This window comes from Sinohyriopsis cumingii, chromosome 10 (genome assembly GCF_028554795.1).
Source record: "Sinohyriopsis cumingii isolate HCF-2022 chromosome 10, ASM2855479v2, whole genome shotgun sequence".
NCBI classification, from domain to species: domain Eukaryota; kingdom Metazoa; phylum Mollusca; class Bivalvia; order Unionida; family Unionidae; genus Sinohyriopsis; species Sinohyriopsis cumingii.
Genome location: NC_142970.1, coordinates 32656142 through 32671839, shown reverse-complemented (window position 1 = coordinate 32671839; position 15698 = coordinate 32656142). Strand labels below are relative to the sequence as shown.

General features: G+C 40.2%; 1 long non-coding RNA gene across 1 annotated transcript in view; it reads left to right on the top strand.

Moving 5' to 3' along the window:
- Window positions 1-2979: 2979 nt before the first annotated feature.
- The window catches only part of LOC149789850 (uncharacterized), a 31601-nt gene continuing 18882 nt past the window's right edge, over window positions 2980-15698 (top strand). The window contains exon 1 of the long non-coding RNA XR_016423737.1: window positions 2980-3214. This is a non-coding gene — a long non-coding RNA (uncharacterized LOC149789850). The remainder of the gene's footprint in view (window positions 3215-15698) is intronic.

Here is a 15698-nt window from a genome sequence, read left to right as displayed (position 1 = left end):
ATTGAACTGATTAATGAACATTTTTAGAATAGTGGTGGGTAGTATAAAAAAGTGAGTGAGTGTTTCTTTTAGGTCTGCGCGTTGTTGGGTTATGATGTAGGTAATATCAATTTTGTGTCTTAGGGGATGTTTTCCTTCACGTCCGCGCTTTTAGTATAACTTAAAAACTAATCGTCAGCTGGGCTACCCATCGTCGACCTGTTAACAGCAAGACAATGAATACAAGGACTGTGAAACTGCTAGAACTCCAGATGCACCTGGAATATGCCAGGCGCATAGTAAATGAACTGTCCGCGGAGGCTATCGTAGAAGAAGCAAGAATAAAGAAGGAAGAGGAGGAGAGAAGAGAGAGGGAAGAGGAGGAAAAGAAAATAGGAGAGAGGATGACTTACAAGATACCAGAGACAGAGGATTGGGGTGCCGCAGCGAATCATCCCGCCTCTGCACTCTCAAGACAAAAAGTAAAAAGAGACTGGAGTGGAAGATGTGTGTGTGGTGCCAGACCAGGAAGGTGCCAGCATTAGATAGGTGCATCTGAAGTTCTTAAACAAACAGCCCTTTTCAGGGCTACACAATACTCTAGAAAAGAAATGATCATCGATTTGCCAATGTGTGTAGGTAGAGTAGTGTGTATATAAACACTGACTCTTTGTGTGTGTGTGTGTGTGTGTGTGTGTGTGTGTTTGTTTGTTTGTAAGCGCTCAAGTACGTTTGTGGGGATAGTAAATTTGGGTTTAATTTTATTGCTTTGCGTGTGTGTGTGTGTGTGTGTGTGTGTGTGTGGATAGTAGATTTGGGGTTAGTTTATTGCTGATTTAACTTATGTGGATAGTATATTATATGAAATGAGAAAAGTAGGGGGATGTTTTCCTTCACGGCCGCGCGTTTTAAGTGATGATCTAGGTAATATCAATTTTAAGTCTTGGGGGATGTTTTCCATCACGTCCGCGCTTTCAGTATAAGAATCCACAGAGTTTGATGTTCGAACCATTCTACGGAATAATAAAAACGAAGATGGTGGTTGCAAGTCAGTTGTTTAACAACTTGGTACATATATACTATTGGATAATGGATGGTATCTATGTAGTGGAGAGACTAGAAAAAGAATGGAAGATAGCAGAGTACCTGTACTACGTAGCAAAAGAAGTGATAGCAGGAATGATAGAAGAGGAGGAAAAGAGATTGAGAGGTATGATAAATCCCACCTATGTCAGAGTGGGAAGCCTAAAGGAAGCACTTGACAATGCAAGCAAAGTCAGGTGCTTTCTTGAAAATATGTCACATGGGACAGAGTGCTCTTTTGTGGAGAGAGGTCTGGACAGACTGAAGAAAGGAGAGGAGTTGATGAGAAAAGTGATGGAGGTAGAGGTCAAGAAGATTAAAGAGAGATGGAATAAAGAAAGAAAAGATCAGGAAAACAAAAAGAAAGAGGCACAGTTTGAGCGGCTAAACAACAATTGGATCAAAGTCCAGGAAAGTTCAGAGCCATGGGTCATCCTGACTGGATAACAGAGAAGAAGAAGAAGAAGAAGAAGAAGAAGAAGAAGAAGAAGAAAGGAATAATGGAAAAAGTGAGATCTTGGTGGAAGAAGTGGAGGAAATAGAAGAAGAAGAAGAAACACAAAGGCCCTTTTCAGGGCCACTCCTATTTCTCGAAAAGAGAATGACTTTCAATTGCCTACCCCCGAATTATTATTTTATATGTGTGTGTGTGTATGTGTGTGTGTGTGTGTGTGTGTGTGTGTGTGTGTGTGTGTGTGTTATGTCCCTCTCCCCCTGTTCCCTTTCCATAGACCCATCAGGTCTGGACCCTGTTACAATTCCCCATGTTCAATTTCCCTTGTCGCTAGAGTTGCCCATGCTTTTTTCCCCATGTCCAATCCCCTTGAGGCTATAGTGGCCCAAGACTGTTTTCCATGTTAAATTTCCCTTGAGGCTATAGTGGCCCAGGGTTTTTCTCCATGTTAAATTTCCATTGAGGCTATAGTGGCCCAGGGGGGCCTTGTAATGCTAATTTCCATTGAGGCTATAGTGGCCCCCTTTACTACTATTGAAGGTTAGCTAGGTTATCTATATATATAGCATTCATTCGGATTCGTAATCGAAGGATAGCTAGGTTATCTTTATATATAGCATTGATTCGGATTCGTAATCGAAGGATAGCTAGGTTATCTTTATATACAGCATTGATTCGGATTCGTAATCGAAGGATAGCTAGGTTATCTTTATATACAGAATTGATTCGGATTCGTAATCGAAGGATTGCTAGGTTATCTTTATATACAGCATTGATTCCGATTCGTAATCGAAGGATAGCTAGGTTATCTTTACGTATAACATTGATTCCGATTCGTAATCGAAGGATTGCTAGGTTATCTTTATATACAGCATTGATTCCGATTCGTAATCGAAGGATAGTTACGTTATTACCGACTAGGAAAAGCCTAGGCCGATAAATCAACCCTTCACCCGTGATGATATTGATTTTCGGACATTGTCCGTCAGTATCAACACAGACTTGTGGGTTGATTTATCGGACTAGGTAAAGCCGGGTGGATTACATCTTCTTGCGAAGGAAACTTAGGGGTCTCGTCGCTTGTGAATTGGCTTGTTCGATTCACAATCGAAAATTCCCAGGCCTTAAATATGTTATACTCAGAATTTAGCTAAGCTTTGGAATTTTAATATTTTTTTGGAATAGGTGTAGAATATTGGACAATTTGGTAAAAAAAATGCAAACACTAAATCATCATAAGACAATAAACGTATGTAAACAGGATAATTATTTTCAACAAAAGCGATATATTTGGTGAAACTAATACCAGGGGAAAATACTTTATTCACAATTTATCCACATTTCGATGCTTAACCGGGCTCTCGTAACTCGTATCGCCTTCCGGAATTACATCACAAGTAGTTCTAGTCTATTTTTAGAACATTTTTTCCTCTCTCATTTTGGTGGTGATAGAAGAGTTTTATTTATGCATTTTTGGTAGGGATTTAAAGGTAACTGTTTCATCTTGATAATATGAGCTCAGGGTGTTGTTGTCTGTATGTATTTTGGCGACAGTGCACAGTGAGTAATAAGGCCTTGGTGATGATCCGGAAGTGAAATACGTGTTCTGGTTACATGCTGTTATGTTGACAGTCGATGATCTAAAAAAAGAGCAGGTCAACCTTTGACAAGAACTTCACCGTGAAGTCATCTTTGAAGGTATTTTAGATTAACATATGATTTGCATTGATTGTCACACAGTGGAAAGGTCAGTACTGAGAAACAAATGTAGAGAACATATAGTAAAATTAATTGTGTACTATGTCCTTCCGTACAGGCGTGGTAGACTCGACCTGTCCTGCGCATGCCCATTGAGGTATAAACAGCGATGGAAGTGACATAGGAAGGCTGGATGCAGTGATCGATCTGATGAAACCCAGTATTTTGTATAAGAAGCTGTGACATCTATTATATATCATCTCTAGTGATCACACATTGTCTCCGCAATCGGTTCCCATCGAGAACATGTCTCCTTATGATATCAGACTTTTGTGTCTTTCGAAATTATCAGGAGGTTTCCTGTACATGTATACGCATCTATAATCAGCTGATCTTTACTTCCAGAAACCTTTATTAGGGTAATTTGAACTCTTTTCTTCCGATCAGAAAATTGTTTATCGTTTAAAAAAAGTTAAGCCGTCAACACTGACGCGGCAGTGATATCAGATTCATTTCATTTCGTAATCAATATCAACGTAGTGTTCGGTGTTGATCATAGTTATTGTCGAAGAGACTTGGTCCTCATTGGACAGGGTGAAATTACCGTAAAGACTAGAAAATTACCTGTTTCATTATTCTCATGTTTGCATGCAATGTCCTTTTTTTATTTATAACTTTTACTGAGCAGTACGTAATATTTTCTTATCATAATATAGAAGTGAAAAGGAAATTAATGCAAACTATTTCTGTCTCATGATTTGTGCATAATATTCATGTGAAAAAAATAATGACTTGTAGAAATGTATTTATTTCAAAAGGTAAATACAATTTTAAAAGTATATCATTATATAAGTGCAGCACAGGTTGTTGCTGAAAGTAATTAATTCTAAAAGAAAAGAATTATTATCAAATCACACAATTATATTGCAGTTTGATATTGACGGTGTGCAGCGAGCCTTCTTGTCGCTCCTTGAATTCAACAAAGTGCATAGAAGTTAATATGTGGTAAATGTCAGTGATGGCACTATCTCTTGTTATGAGCCTATGGTCTTAAACTAAGTAACAGATAAAAGCAAAAAACCATCAGGTTTTGTAAACTTCAACAAATGATTTATGTCCGTATAGTAGGGCTTTATAATTATGTTGGTGATGTTAGAAATTAGTTAGGAAAAAAGCTATTTAAATATTTTGCTGATTTTAGTAATTGGTTAGGTATAGGACTGGATGATTATTTTACTGATGTTAGGAATTAGTCAGGCATTGGATACAAGGCACATGACCATAGCCCCCAATTCATTAACCATTGATGTGGTCCCTTTCATTAACCATTAATAACCATTTTGTAGTTCCCATTCATTAACCAATAACATTGTTGATGTATTTACATAAACAGGTTATGGTTGTCATGGAAATATCTTGGTATAATTAGCAGTGAAAGAAAAGACCATTACTACAGTTTTATTATTTTATATGGATTTTATTTTGGGCTAGAGAGTATTCAGTATTATTATTATAAATTCTAAGATGAATGGACAGCATTGATTATCACCTCTGAGAAATGTGACCTTCAGACAGTGCATCATACATCGATGGATAATTCAGACATTATGTGTCAGCCATTGTCAACAGAGTAGCAGCAGAGGGGCTGTACAGACCGAAACTTTTTGCACAATAAACCCCTCCAGGAAACTATTCCTCGATAGAGGGCTTATTTCGACGAAATAAACCCTTCTATTCAGAATACAGGACAAAAAAAAATGTCCCCCGAAAACTCGAAGAGTTTCCAGGGACAAACTCGTTGAGTTTGCACTGACAACTTGGGTTACTTCAATAAATCTGAAACAGTTTCCGTGGCGGGGTCGTTATTGAAAAATCCATGGGTCGGGTCCATCCCCTCTGCTGCTCTGGGAAATGAGTTTCCAAGGAAAAACATTTTTATGTTAGCGGAATTAAATCATTGACAAATAAATAATGGCAAATATTGGAGAAGCACATACGACTAGATTAGCTCGAGAACGTCTCGAAGCAATTCAGAAATTTCTTCCTGTCCGTGATAGTGTCAGACAAAAATTACAACTAAGACAGCAAGCACGGGAAGGCTTTGCAGAGACTACGGAGGAATTATTTAAACCCGTGACCAAAGCTACTGAAAAATCCGCAGCTGTTACCAAAGAGGCTTTAATAGAGCAAAGGAAAATTTTACAGGATATTTCAGCTGGACTTAAACCCCCGCCTCCACCCGATGAAGTTGTTGTGTCAGTACCTGCTGGTAAGCGAGTAACAGGGAGAATTACTGACCCCGCCAAAAGATTTACGCCGGATTATATTGAACTTCTTAAAAATGTACCAGAAGAGAAATTACCTGAGACAATACTGTTAGGATTGATTAGAAGAGATGTGTCTTTAAACCCAGAACACGGTTCTATGACAGATGATAATTTTATCAAATATTCGTATCGTATACGTGAAAATAAAAAACAAATCAGCAGGGACGATACAAAATACGATAGACTTGTAGATGCTATACGTAAACTTGAAATTCCACCATCGCAACCTCAAGAAGAAAAATCACCGTTGCAACACACAGAACGACAACAATATCCTTCACGGCGAAGAGCAATAGATCCTGACCTAACTCCGTTAAGTGAATACGAGGCTGCATCTGAAGGAAGTCCGCGGGGCCAAAAATTCAAACAAACTAGGTCGCCGATAATTAGCTTAACAACATCTTCTGAAAGTTTGCCTCAAGACATTTTATCCCCAAGAATTGTACCATCAACAGGGGAGGGTTTAGGATCCGGTTTTATTGCCTGCCCTAATAATATCATCGATGATGTATCACGGTTGGAAGTTCTCATCGGAGGAAGACGTGCCGGAAACAATTCTCCGGAAATTATAAATGAAGCCGCAGATATCTGTCAGAGACTATTTCAGCGTGGCATCATGGATATCAGCATCTACCGGGGGCTCATTGATGAACTCGCAGACGGTTACCACAGCGACTAATAATTAAATTTGCTAGCAAATTCAGTTAGATAAACAATAATTAAATAAAATGATACTACACGATTCTTTTCGCAGACCAAGAAGTGTCAGAGTAGTAAACTCACGATTACCAGTATACGAGGTTGTTTACGGAGATGGAGTCGGTGATGTTGTTAGGGATTTAGTCACAAGAATCGCTCCGAAAGCTGGACCGTTAGCAAAACAATTCGCTATGAAAGCCGCTGATGTTGTCAAGGATAAAGCCATTGGCACTGTTGGTAGTCTTGCCGGGAAAGCATTTCAATCAATCAAGGATCGACTAGCACAGCTGATACGAAAAAAAAACCCAGTCGAGAGGTTGGTGCCAGTAAAACTACCATCCACTGAAGCTATGCCGGCAAATGTTAGTAGCGTAGTAAATAAGGCCGTAAATCAGAAATTAGCTGAGATCGCAACAGCAGGAATTACCTCCAAAGCGTTGCAAGATAGTGTAACTGCTAATTTGATAGCTGGTAGTGGTTTCCGGTGACGATAACATTTTAATTAGATCATCACAAATAATAATAATGTTTGCACGAAAATCCAATGACGCGTTTGATATGTCCAAACCAGTACTTAAAGATGATTCTGTACGTGATTTTCAATATTATTCTTATGAAGCACGTGATCCTAACCAACGCGGAAGAATTGAACTACAGGTCCAGGATACAAGTAGATACTTCTTGCCCGCTGAGGCCTTCATCGAAGTTGAAGGTAGGCTTTTAAAGAATGATAACACTAACTACGGAATCGGCGACCGAGTTGGATTTGTTAACAACGGCATCATGGCGTTATTTAAATCCGCTATTTACATGATAGATGGAAAAGAAATTGAAACAATTCATGATAACGTCGACGTTGCCACAACAATTCTCGGGTTGGCGAGATACTCGGATGATTACACCAGATCAGCCGGACCATCAATGATGTTTGCAAAGGATATAACCGACAGCCCCGAGAACAGGAATGTAACAATGAATAATGCCGGTGACGCAGTTGCATCGATGAACGAAAATTTTAATTTGGGTTTTGCAACACGTAGATCGATGTTAAGTGGAGATGAAGAGTTCTCAGGTGTGATTCCATTGTCTCACATCTTTGGATTCTGCAGAGATGTCCACAAGGTCATATTCGGTGCCAAACACACAGTTGTACTTGTGCGAAAACCTGATGATAATGACGCTATCTGGCGAGATGCTGCTGTTGCCCCTGGTCAGGTAATACTAACTAAACTGTGGTTGTGGATGCCAGTGTTGTCTCCGTCAATCACCGAAGAACAACGACTGTTGTCTTTCATGGACACGGGCGGTAAATCACTGCTATCCTGGAAAACAACAACCACAGACGTTATTCAGGGTGATAATGGTGGGTTGTTTACATGGCATATATCATCGCAACAAGGAGTATCAGCACCACGACATATTTTCATTGCATTTCAATACCGTGCTAGAACAGATAGCCAGGAAAGAAATCCAATGGTATTTGATACACTTGGAGTTTCTGAAGTTTCGTTGAGAATAAATGGGCATCAGGAGCCATCTGAGGATATATTAATAGATTTCGAACATCATCGTGTCGCACGCGCGTATCATCGTCTGATGTCATTTATGGGGCGCGACCTTAATGTAGACACTGGCCTGCAAATATCACAGCGAGACTTTATGAGTTTATATCCGATTTATTACTTTTCGCTGGAACATCTTGATCTGGTTAAACAATCTGTTGTCGACCTACATTTCCGAGCTCGTGTAGGTGTTCCTGCTGGTGGTTACAGAGCGATTGCTGTCATACTCTCCGATAAAGCAATGCTGCTTGAAGGTGTTGGCGGACGAATGAGGGTCATCGACGCTCCAATCGAGAATATGTAACGCAATTAAAATCAAACTTAGGATATAATGTCATACAGTCATGTTAATGTCACCTTGACTTCCGGTCAAACGAAGAAATTGCAATCAAAGAACGCAAGCACGTGCGGGACATCAATAACACTAAAACGAGATCAGATTACTGGTGGTCCAAACAAATTGTCGTTGACTAATACTCAGCTTAAACATTTTAATAAGGCACTAACAGCAAAAACCGGTGTCCGACTTGATTTCTCTGCTGCAGCTATCAAGGACATGACTAAAACCGGTGGAATATTTCCTCTTCTCGCAGCAATACCGGCGTTGATTGCCGCGGCAGCACCAGCCGTAGCAAAAGCCGCAGCACTCGGTGCAGTTGGAACTGCAGCTGGAATGGCACTAAAAAAGGCAACGGGAAAAGGATACAAGAAAAAAAAGGGACGCGGTCTAAGACTACCAGGAACTCCACCATCATGGTATCCAAAAAAATTCTAACGCCGTTGAGCAATTTTGATTTACTCGATGCTGTTAAAAAATTGCGTGTAAAACATTTCAGAGGCGTATTTATGCGAGATCAATTACCGCAACGACCGAATAATCCAGAAACTGGCATTATCAATCTCGACAACAAAGATGGTCCGGGAACTCACTGGGTTGCTTACGCGATCGATCCACGTGGAATTATCTATTTTGATTCGTACGGTTTAGCACCGCCAGTTGAGTTTCTCAAGTATGTCAGCAGATTTTCTAATGTTCCAGTGTGGCAGTCGACGTTACCAACACAAACATTAATTGATCCGCCCATTTGTGGGAGGGAGGTTTTAAATGTTCTTGATGCAATCTCAAGAAATCCAGCAACTCCTCCTCATAAAGTAGTGTATGAATATACCGCATCGAGAAATGCTAGCATTTGAAAAACAGCAATAAGAATAATGGTGGATATTTACGGAAGACCTTTCACACGAGGAGGTAAACCAAGCACAGATGCTGATCTCTCAAAATATGCGACCAAAGATGAAGTCGATAATCTTTTGAATATAGCTGGAGTTGACCCAGATGAAGTTGCTATTTTCCAAGACAGGCAAGGAAAACTAAGAACGAGCAACATTAAGTGGAATGATATAATTCGCAGAGTTCTTGGAGCTACCAAGGATAACTTCGTTGCATTTAGTGATGGCGGCCGGATCAAGGACTCGAATATATCAATCGCAAGCATCAAAGACAGTATTGATAAAGGTGTTGATAAATGTGTGAAAAAAGCCGGTGACACGATGACAGGCGAACTCAGCATGAGCGGCAACAAAATAACCGCGTTAGCGAATCCCGAATCCGACCAGGATGCGTCAAACAAACAATACGTGGACATCGTCAACGGTAAACTAAATACGCTGCGTGCAGAGCATGATGTTCACGTGGGCGCGTTTACAAGATTTCGAAGAAACTTCGTAAAAACTGATGAGGTCGTGGATAAGTTCTTTGGGACTCCTCCAGTCGTCGATGTAAAACTCGCTGATGTAAAGACCGACATTAACACGATCAAACAAACACAGCAGGATATCGTATCGGGTATTCCTGATATCGTTAACAAAACCAGTTTGATTAAAGTTCCCACTGGAGTTACTCCGGGGCATATCACCAACATCGTATTCACGGTATCATCGGGATTCGCAACATGGTCACGACAAAATAACACTATCAAATATACAGCAACAGCCACCGGTGTTTACAGGTTGTCTGTGTTTTCAGCCGCTAAATTTGAAATCTTCACAACATATCCTTGGAGACATTCCACCGATAAGTATTCCGGGGTTTGCACTGTAATACTAAACAGCGGAACCGAGGAAACATTTATGCTTGAAGCCGAGGACGATAGTTTAACAGCAACATCTTACTGGTTTTGTTTGGAATTCGTCGCTGCAACGCCTCAATTGGTTACCGCGTAATTGAATAATGTCAACGACGCCAGATGCTCAACAATATCGATACAATCAAGTCCGTGAGTGGCAATCTGAGTTAAAAACTGTCATCGAAGTAACTAGTCAAAAAGTAAAAAAATACAAGCGCCGCATAACAGTGCTGGATATTATGGTTTATTCAGTATCTGCCGTTGTTGCATCTGCCGGAGCAATACTATCAGCGGTCACTCCGGTAACTGCAGCAGTCGCCGCCACGATCTGTGTTTCCGCGGCCACAACAACAGCTGGAGTTTTCGGCATCATAGCAAAAAAAATATCATCATGTGCTAACACAAAATTACACGATTACACGACAAAATTAAATACAGCCACGACCGCATATCAGAAATTATCATCGCTGATATCATCATCGTTAGACGTGCAAAGTAGCGACGCTACGATATCAGATTCTGAATTCAAACTAATGTCAGATGCGTACAATGACTATTTGAAAACTAAACAAATAAATAATGTCAATAGAACTGCTTCAACAAATAGTCACAAACACAACACCGGTAAGGACCACAATGATCTCAGTGTCCTCGACGACACCAGAATTCGGTATTAATTTTCGAACTCCAATTCCAGTGAGTGAAATCGCGTTAGCAAAGCTCAGTGTGTATCACAGCTGGCCCAATGTTAGGTCGGCATCATTTGGTGGTCTGCAGCCAAATAATTCATTCGTGTTCGGGAAAAGCAAAGCCGACTCCGGCGAACAGGGTGAACTTGACTGGAATACAATTACACTTCCCACTGGGAGTTATCAGATCGAAGAAATCAATAATGAGATACAACGCCAAATAAAACGAATCACCGGCAAGGAAGCCAAAATATCTATAACAGCTCATGAACCAACGCTGTCTGCGGTCATTGAAATCTCAACGCCAGGATACGCCGTGGATATTTATAACAGCTCAATCCGAACATTATTAGGATGGCCAAAGGCCCCCGAGGTTAAACCTCGTCCACCAAAACCTGAAAAATCGGATTTTATGACCTATAAAGAAGCACTACACGACCTCGAGTACAATTATTATTTACTCCTTGCAGATCAATTACTAGCAAGAAAAAGTACTTTAATGCCCGATACTTGGAGTATAGAAGCTCCACGTGTTAAGGGGGGGCAGGAGCTCCGTGTTTACCGTCTAGATGATATAGAATCTGAATTATTTATTCCGATCAATCTAGTACATAAACAACAGCTACAACTCCTGCGAGTATATTTCCAAGATTATATTTCTGATTTAACAAGTCCGCGTGATAATATTATCACAACCATAGAAAAACTAAACAAACTCGCATCGGCCATGGAAACTATAAATCTAAGAATAATTCAGGCTTTACTGGATCTTAAAGACTATATCGATGATAATTATAGACAGATAGCCAGAGCAGATTTTGCAATTAAATATGGTATTCAAGTGAATGATATTTCAGATTTTAAATTTCCTGGATATAACGTGCCCGAGCTGAGAAAATCAGTCTCTGATCTCATCGATCAATCTTTCGAAGATATTCTTGCCGCGTACGAACGAATAAAACCACAACCTGTTATTCTCAAGCACGACAACAGTACAGCATCCGATGGCAGACACATCTCACCCGGGATCGTAAATATCACAGATGTTATTGCGGTCAATCTTGTATGTGACGTCATCGATGGCAGTTACAGCGCATCAGATACTACGACGGCACAACAGGGGTTTATCCTGTATACGTTCACACCAAGAGACCCCCCTGGTTTTCTGATTGTGCAAGAACCAATCAATCCGGTCTATCTACGGTGTCATAACCCGTGGTTGTCAACGATAAATTTCAAACTCACCGACCAGAGGGGGAATTTGTTGGACCTGCGTGACGAGACTGTTAGTATAAACTTACTGGTGAAGTCCTAAGTCAAGGGATCCATAATATTTATAATAGTTTTTTTTTCTGCACTGATCCATTTTCGTCATTTTATCGTGCAAATACCCTATCAAAACCAGCATAAGTTATCGTTGAAAGTGCTAGCACGCATTTAAAAAAAAACGGTTGTGTATAATGTATCAACCCGAGTACATTCATGCACGAGTTCATATTCATGATAAGCAAATTCTTTACGAGGCAATAAAAACCGCATTTCAAATACAGACATTCCCAGAACAGTATTTCCCCGTTAAAATAGTTATTGACGTGTATGGTGACGAAGACTTCTTGTTAACTCCGTCACAATTAACAGAGCTACAGCAAAATCATATGATCATAGTTTGGTGTCAACGAGAACAGATTATGAACTATTCTCATTCCTGTATTGATGTTGAAACGCTTAAGCAAATCCTGAAAATCTGAAAGCGCCCTTCACTTGAGAAACTCTTTGAGTTTCCAAGGGCAAAAAAAATAATACACTTTTTTTTTTACCCGTGGAAATGTGCTTTACACTCCAAGCGGGGGGGGGGGGGGGCGCTAGCGTTCTCAGGTTCTACTTTCACTTTGTGCTGTGAGTCACACGCTATGCGGTTTATACTTCCTTGTCGGCCTCGTAGTCAGAAACACTAGTATTTTTGTCAGAAATGCAAGGCATTTCCGTGTCTAGATTCTTTATATAACCTTTTAACCGTCTCACCCTGGTGCTAATTAATTTTCGAGTCTCATACTCTTGTGACAATCCAAGACGAATCTTCTCAACTGCACGGCACAGTGGAATAAATTCAGATACCTGATTTTCAGTTATCCCGGCAAGTGATCTGTAAACACGATCTTGCAAACCCTTAATGAACCTATAACGAGCAGGGAGATTGTTCTTCCCCAAGCGTGATAGCTCATTCAAGGATTCAAAATCTGACATAATTGTTTCAGTGTCTAGTAAAATATTAAAACCTCGCTGTTGTAATTCTTTAATTTCAACAAGTATGGTATTTATATTTTCGTGATTCATATTATTATATATTTTTATATTTTTAATAGAAACACTTTGCATGAGAAACGCTAGCTTTCCAAAACAAAACGAGACAGTCGGAAACATTTATCCCCTGCAAGGGCCTAGATCGTCAAATAACGTTCTAGAACCCCACGAGGACTGCTTCCGACATGACAATACAACATGTAACACGAAACACTTTATCCCCTGCAAGAGCCTCTAGATCGTCAAATAACGTTCTATAGGCTCAAGAGGACGTGTTTAGTGAATTGACAAGGACAAACATATAACACGTAACTTATCCTAAGGACGGACCCCTCTGACTGCCAAGTGACTCAGAGGCACATTTATTTACAAGACGAGACAGCCCTGGCTTCTAGGATCGAGTTCTCTAGCAGGCCCGGCAAACATTTATTTGACAACACAAACAACCTTTACCTCTGATTCGAGTATCACAGCAAGCAAAGGTACAATGAACATGTAATCTTATCCTAAGAGACGGTACAGAACAGACAACCTTTACCTCTGATTCGAGTATCACAGCAAGCAAAGGTACAATGAACATGTAATCTTATCCTAAGAGACGGTACAGAACAGACAACCTTTAACCTCTGATTCGAGTATGACAGCAAGTAAAGGCACAATGAACATGTAATCTTATCCTAACTTATCCTAAGACCTTATCCTATGACGACACAAACATACACAGGTGGGTCATTTTCTACGGTCAGCAGCAGAGCAAAACCATCCATTGAATCGACCATTGGATGGTGCACAAAAGACACCCGCCATTGGCGGATTAAATTTATGGTTTTGCTTGCGCGTGCTGACTTTCGATCGACCCAAAGGTCTTAGGGAGCGATTTCGTATATAACCCAACTGTTACTTGCGAGTTGGAAATTCGCTCTAGCAGTGGGCGGGACTTGTTTAAAATATTTTAATTGTATGTTTTCTTAAGCGCGGTCATATAACAAGCACAGAAGAGCAAAACAGTCGGATATATTCAGTAAAACGAGGATATTGTTTGTAAAAAAATATATATTCTACGGTAAATAAATGATTACATGTTATGAACTCGATAAAATATTTTATCAAGGTGGCTTTCTTAGGGGGAGCAAATCCTCTGACCAGCAACGACAACTCTGCAAAGCGTTACACACTCTCGGAGGAGTTATCGTCGTTTGTGTCAACGATAAGAGTTATATAACAGAATGAAATCTTCTGTTTGAGCTTCTTTGAAAATGCTGTTTTGTAGATCCCATCTGCGACATGCTGTACAGAAGGTGGACAAATACCGAAATACCTACCGGCTGCGCTCATTGATTGAAATATTATTTCTTCACGAGTCTCAACATTCACAGATTTCACTGCTCTTCTTATATCTGTTTTACATTTAACTCTTCCTCGTATGGTATTCTTGCTCTGAGTGATCGCTTGAAGGTTTTCAATACTGTTATCAAGTCTGTTCCCGTTAATATGATCAATGACAAGGCCTTTAGGGATCTCTCCGTTAAAAACCTCATAGACGAAACGATGACATAAATACCTCCCTTTCCTAACAGTAAATCTTAAATAACCAGCATTATCAACTGTACCAACTTGTTTCCTCAGCCTGTAGTTTCTCACTATGCCATCTCGGTTTGTCTCATAATTTGGAATAGTTGGATGTCGGACGAATTCTTGATTCATTATACTATAAGCAAATCATTGTCTAATTCATAATTTGTCTGAAAACTTATTTATGTAATCACGCTCGCATTTGAGAGCGTTATCACAGTCTGGATTTTTTTTATCATAATACCGTTTTAGTTCTCGATAGCGTTTTCCACCACACGCTGAACATAATTGCGTTTTTCCTCGTACTCCAATGCCGCATCTGATACACGGTATCGGTCCTAGACTCCCACCGCGGACCTGTTGAGCATGTTGTCCACAGTATTCGCCTCTGCAGGGTTTGCTACACGGCGCTGATGAATTTAGTTTGATCCACTTGCATTGGTTCATCATATAATATATTTGTCTATTTAAATATTTGTCTTAATTATAATAATGGGTTTTGAAAGACTATCCAGAATAAAACCCATATCAGGTTCTAGATTCGATCTTGACCGGTTAACCGCTGATCCACGACGAAGAGAGTTAGCAGAGGTAATTGGTGTTATCAAGAATGCCAAAGAAGAGTTTCGTCGTGATGGTGCCGCACACACGTGGTCTTCGTATAAAATTATCCTCGGAAACGCGAGCGTTTCTCGGGAAATGCAAAGCATTTCTCGTGACCGTATCATTGATGCTACCATGAACGATACAATCGCGCGTAACATAATTGGGTATCTCGACGATAGAAGATATTTCGTACAGATAAAATTTATTGTTGGAGTCGGCGAGGGAACGTGGATTATCAGAGACAAACTAGACCCTGTTCTTGATGCCAGAGGCGTTCGTGGAAAAACCGTTCTGTTAAGTAAAGACTCAAAACCGGGAGTACTTGTTGGGATTGATATACCATATTATGCCAGAGCGTATCCTGTGACCGCAGTTGTTTATGGAATTTATCCGATGAAGAAACCACGCGTTGATAAACTCAAACCGATGAAGGTGTCGGTGTTGAATTGTGTAGCTGAGCGAGTAATGGAACATTTTAAAAATGCAATGCGAGGAAACGGCCTAACACCGCTAAGACAAACTAAAATAACAGCGTGGGCGACACGAGTAGCGGATAAAGGAGCGTCAATAAATGATGTTGCTGAGCTAGAGCGATTACTAAA